This window comes from Rutidosis leptorrhynchoides, chromosome 1, assembly GCF_046630445.1.
Source record: "Rutidosis leptorrhynchoides isolate AG116_Rl617_1_P2 chromosome 1, CSIRO_AGI_Rlap_v1, whole genome shotgun sequence".
Taxonomy (NCBI): domain Eukaryota; kingdom Viridiplantae; phylum Streptophyta; class Magnoliopsida; order Asterales; family Asteraceae; genus Rutidosis; species Rutidosis leptorrhynchoides.
The window spans coordinates 251,867,262-251,873,619 of NC_092333.1; positions in this window are offsets into that span (position 1 = coordinate 251,867,262).

A 6,358-nucleotide genomic window follows, 5' to 3' on the forward strand; every position below is an offset into this window, starting at 1 on the left:
TAAAGGTACACTCGTACAATCCCGTGCAAAATCACCTCGTCCTCCACACCGAAAGCACGTAGGCCCATAACCTGTCTTACTCCTCTTCTTCACTTTTTCAACACCTCCGGGCGTACTTCTTACCCTTTTACTAGGAGCACCTCTTGATTCTAACTTTCTCTTACCCAAAGAGTGATCAGCAAATTTTGAAGCATGAGATTCAATCCCCATAGTTGCTCCTTCATCACCGTCACCTTGAGGTTTAGGAAACCTCTTTTCTAACTCTTCCTTCACGACCTTAGGCACTCGGTCTCGAACCATCTTGGTCACTATTCCCTCGAACGACTCTTGGAGAACTTGCTTAACCTTATTGGCGAAAATCAAGATATAGCGTTCGAACTCCGCCTCAATCCTTAATGTTAACTCATCCTTCCCCTCATGAATAGGCGCGTCCGTTCCGGTTCCATCTTCCGTCTTCATTCTAAAGAATGCAGATAGATTAAACAACGAAACGAAAAGGAACGACATACATATACCACACCGCCCCATCTTGGTTAATACTTGTCGTACATTGCTTGTTTGACACGTCTTGAACCCGTAACAATGGTAGCTAATCATTGTTACGTGAGCACGTCGCATTAACTTGCTAGTACAACGTCTATCTCGCTTGATGATTGCTAAAACAACACAAAACGATTAGTGCAAGGTTAGTTCACATAGACCTAAGCACTAACCAAATCCTCGGTCCGACCCGTCTCCTACAAGTCCCGCAAAAGCGCATACACATTAAAGTCTAAGTCTAGGCACCTATCTCAAGTCGCCTAAATCCCTTAGACCATGCTCTGATACCACTTGTAACAACCCAAACTAACCCGCGAACAAACCATGTGAAAATACAAAAAAAAATTGCTGCACAGTGAAGTGGCGCGGCGCGCCAGGATGGCCGCGCGGCGCGCCATTCGGGTCTGTCCGGAAAGTCTCAAAATGCGAAAAAGATTGACTAGTTCCCGACACTTTTAGACGAAACGCTTTTTACCATACATCCAAATATGTAAGACTAACCTGTTTCAAATATAAAATCAATGTTTTACAAGCGGGGCCCACATCGGCCGTTTTACGAGTTTCGACCACCAAAAAGTTTAAGTTCCAAACTACACAATGAGCATGGCGTTTGGATTAAACTACCCAACTATCGGTCAAACTCCAAGAGCTACTAAAGCCAAAAGCGTCCCCTAGTCAACAAAGCGGGAATCTCTATTCCATGATAATGCCCTTACCCTTGTCCACAACCGAAACTATAAAAATAGTAAACAACGAGAGGGTAAGCAAAGCTTAGTGAATGCAATAATTATACGAATAAATATATAATTATACCTACTTGCAAACACTTACACAAACCGCAAACATGCTAGCAAACACAATTAGCTTATCGACACAATAACCAGCTATAAATCTCCAATACCACAAGCTAGCATAACAACCGCATATAAATATAACTCGAATAATATAATATGCTTACAACACAAATAACCATGGTTAACCAATAGTACAAGGGAACGGCGCTCGCGAAAACGCCATCGGTGTTCGTAACATCCGTTAGGGCACTTAACACCTCACACCACTAACCCCTAGGGTGGCACCTTAACACCTCGGCACATCACCCTGAGTGGCATCTTAACACCTCAATGCATCACTCATTATTTTACGGAGTGGTGTCTTAACACCTCGACACTACACTCCTAGGTGGCATCTTAACACCTCGATGCTACACCCGAGTGGCATCTTAACACCTCGATGCTACACTCTTCACGTGAAACATGGTGTCTTAGCACCTCGACACTACACGTTTCACGCTACAACAAATAGATACATTATATACATACGCATATAATTATTCCACTCACCTCAAAGTCTTGTGAAAAGATACCCGAGCTTGCGAAACCTCAAAGTAACGTACCTATCACATTATACATATAATCAAACGTAAACTCAATTCGGTCAACCAAACCCTTTCACCATTCTAAGCCATTTTGACCCAAGGTGCAATTTCAACCCATTTGCACCCTTAACCCTAAATTGGGTCAACACACACCAAAGCCCTAATCATTCATCAAGATGGGTTTAAAACACACTTAGATCACAAGGCTAACTCGTTTTCATACTTGCTAGGCCGCTTAGGTCATTAAAGACTCATTTTACCCATTTCAAAGTCAACACACCCATTTGGGTCATCCATACCCAATAACACCCATTTACATATCATTAAAGTGTTCTAGTACTTTAACTAACCAATTAAGTTCATAATCATCAATCTAACACTTGAAAACCCTAGTTAGTCATATTTGAGTCTTCATGACCCAAATTCATCCAAAAACACCCCATTCACCCACAAATGGGTTTTAAGTTCATCATTAACCCTAACTCTAACCCTTTCACAAATTAAACAAGGAAATCAAGATTAGAGCATACCACTATGATCAAAACGTAGCTAGAGGAAAGATGAACAACTTTAATACCCGCACTTTGATCCGAAATCGCCTCCTTCTTCCTTGATTCAAGCTTTCCCTCACTAAGAATCTCTCTCTCTCTAGAAACTAAATTGGAAGAAGTGAAGTAGATGAAAATGGAGTTATGAGGCTCCCCAAAACTGATCTAGGGCCTTAAGGTCGGCCCTCAAGTGAATTTACCCAATTGCCCTCAAAATATCTAATTTAAAACAAAGTGAGCTGTCATCCCGTAATGGCGCGGCGCGCCATAAGGCCGCGCAGCGCGCCAAATGCCCAGTTCAGCTTCTTTTGCCTTTTAATTAAATACAATCTAAACCCCACTACTTGAATAACTTATACATACATAAGTACAATAAAATATTCGGGTCTTACAGTTCGTAAATCCGAGGCCAACCCTGCATTGTTCAGTATCGTCGTATGCATATTTTTACTACAAAATATCGTATTGTGAGTTTCATTTGCTCCCTTTTTAAATGCTTTTGCAATATATATTTTGGGACTGAGAATACATGCGCTGCTTTTATAACTATTTTACGAAATAGACACAAGTACTTGAAACTACATTCTATGGTTGAATTATTATACCGGATATCACCCTTTTAGCTTGGTAGCCTAAGAATTTGGGAACAGATCCCCAAATTGACACGAATCCTGAAGATAGATCTATGGGCCTAACGAACCCCATCCAGGTTATGGATGCTTTAGTACTTCAATTTTATATACAGATGAGTGTACCTGTATATTTGGGGATATTCTAGATGCATTTGTTAATGTCAGTTACAAGGTGTTCACCATATGAATGAATTTTAATTCGCAGGTTATGCGTACTATTTTGTACTCGAGTTAAGTGTACAATTAAATATCTGAAATCTTGTAGTCTATTAAAATATTAAAATGATTGTTATGATAAACCTATGAACTTACCAACCTTTTGTTTGACACTTTTAAGCATGTTTATTCTCAGGTATTAAAGAAATCTTCCGCTGTGCATTTGCTCATTTTAGAGATATTACTTGGAGTCGTTGATGGCATATGGAAGTCAGAACCTCAAAATGGGACTATCTGTTGAAGACTTTATCCAGGTGGATTAGGACGGGTCACTTCATAACCCTTAGTTGATGATAACCCGAGTGGGGATCGATTTTTGAATATACACAAGACCCTTGTAGTTGATCAAAGAGGTCGTTGATGCGCGGAAGAGGATATTGATTCTTAACCGTCAATTTGTTTAGTTCATGATAGTCGATGCACATTCGTAGAGATCCATATTTCTTCTTAACGAATAAAATCGGAGCACCCCATGGTGAATAGCTAGGTTGGATAAAATCACGGTCAAGTAGTTCTTGGATTTGAATTTGCAATTCTTGCATTTTGGATGGAGCAAGTCTATACGGTGCACGTACTATGGGTGCAACTCCCGGAATAAGATCAATTTGAAATTCAACCGATCGATGAGGTGAAAGACCCGGTAATTCGTCAGGGAATACATTGAAAAAGTCACTAACAATTGGCACATCATCGATATGCTTCTCATCGGTCTCGACTTTCTTAACGTGGGCTAGGATCGCGAAACAACCTTTACGAAGGTATTTTTCAACTTTAAGGCATGAGACGAGGTTGAGTCCGGTGCAACTCTTATCGCCATAGACAATCAAGGGTTCACCATTCTCGATAGGAATTTGAATTGCTTTGAGATCACAAAGGATGTGAGATTTCATTTTGGCTAACCAATCCATACCAACTATTACATCAAAGCTCCCTAGTTCTATAGGTATCAAGTCAATTTCAAACTCTTTACCTATTAAGTTTAACGTACACCCCCGATAAAATTTATCGGTACTCAATAGTTTCCCGTTTGCCACCTCAATGGTATAAGTAGTATCTAGTGGGAGTGGTGGAGTGCTAAAAGAATGAGTCAAAGTCTTGGATATAAAACTCTTATCAGCACCCGAATCGAATAAGCAAGAGACATAAGAATTGTTGAAAAGAAACGTACCCGTGACTAGTTCATTGTCATCTCGGGCATCCTCGGTGTTAATGTTGAAAGCTCAGCCGCGTGCATTGGGGTTAACTTTCTTCTTTGGGCATGCGTTCCTAAAATGACCCGGTTGGCCACATTCAAAACAAACACCCATTTTCGGCGCGTTGGGCCCCTTTTGAGTGACGGGAGCGGTATTTCTACATTCGTTGGCTACATGGCCACTTCTTCGACATTTGTGGCAAAATGGCTTGCCACATTCACCCAAATTATGTTTGTAGCACTTGTTACAATAAGGTAGATATCCAGCATAACCCTTCTTGCCATCGGAGGTGAAAGGCTTTTTGGTGAAATTATTGTTGTAGTTGTTTGATTGAGTGGCTTCCCATTTTCTTTTGTTGCCACCTGATTTATCCTCGGCCTTAGGTGCCGGTACTACGATTTCATCCACTGTTTCAATCAATTGGCGGGCCATCTTTAAAGCTTCTTGTAGGTTGGCGGGTTTGGCTGACATTACCCCGTGTTTAATGCTCTTAGGAAGGCCATCCATGTAAAGTTCAACTCATAGAGGCTCGAGATTTACAAGGTTTGGGCACATTAGAGCTAGCTCGGCAAACCGTTGATTATAAGCGTTGAGGTCGTTTCTGACCGCTTTCAAAATTCTTAGCTCGCTTTCGAGCCTTTGGGTCTCTTCGCGCGGAAAGTATTCGGTGATCATCTTTCCTTTTAAATCAGACCAAGGGAGAGCGTGGGCTTCATCGGTACCCACCGATTATACATACGTATTCCACCATGTGAGAGCGATACCGGCAAAAGTGTGGGTGGAATATTTGACCTTGTCGTGGTCCCGGCAACCGCTTATGCTAAAAACGGCTTCCGTTTGCTCAAACCATTGAGTAAGAGCAACCGGTCCTCCGGTCCCATCGAAAGTGTGAGGTTTGCACCCCATGAAAGCTTTGTAGGAGCATCCCTCGTTTGAATTACCGGCTCCATTGTTGTTGTTGTTTTTGTTGGGGTTGTTGTTATTGTTGTTGTTGTTGGAAGAGTGACCGGCCATGGCCGCGTCTACGGCGGTGGCTATCATTCGTTGAAGAGCTTGTTCGGGAGTTTCATTGCATGGAACTCAGCGAGGAGGCATTGCTCCTTCAAGACACAAGAATATCGTTGATTCGTATTCTCAATAATACTAATCGTGATATGGAAAAAATATCGATAGAAAATTTTCCTTGACTCGCCCAAAATTCTTTATGTTATAATGTCGGAACGTCCATATGAGTCACCGCAATATAATCCCGGCAATTATATTACCCTAATTCATATGTGCAATCGACATTACCTCATAAGGTCAAGATGGCATGTCAATCAAATTAAACAACGTGAGATTAAGATGAAATGAGAGTTAGATACGAATAGAAGAGTTTAAGTATAAATGCACAAGTAGTCAAGCAAGTCCTACTTCAAGTCTATATGCCGATTGTAGTCTAGACTCACCAATGTACCCTATGACTCAAGGTTGACACCAATGAACTCTAAATCCCTACAACCAACGCTCTGATACCATCTGTAGTGACCCGACAAAATCGTCATTGACGGCGCCGTCTACTTAGGTCCCGTCACGTGGTCATAATTCCTTAAAACAACGTTTGACCAAAATATGTCGCATTCATTTCAAAAGTAAGGAGGTTTCAAGACTTACAAAGTAGTTCAACGACTAAACATGTTACAACGTTTTAAGTACAATTGAAACCTATGCGACACAATTTAAGTTAAGTCAAAAGACGCTCCATGTATGCATGTATACTTGACATCCAAGCAAGTATCAAATTAGAGTGCGGAAGCATGTTTCACTTAGCATTCAAGGACCTGAGAAAACATATAGAAAACTGTCAACGAA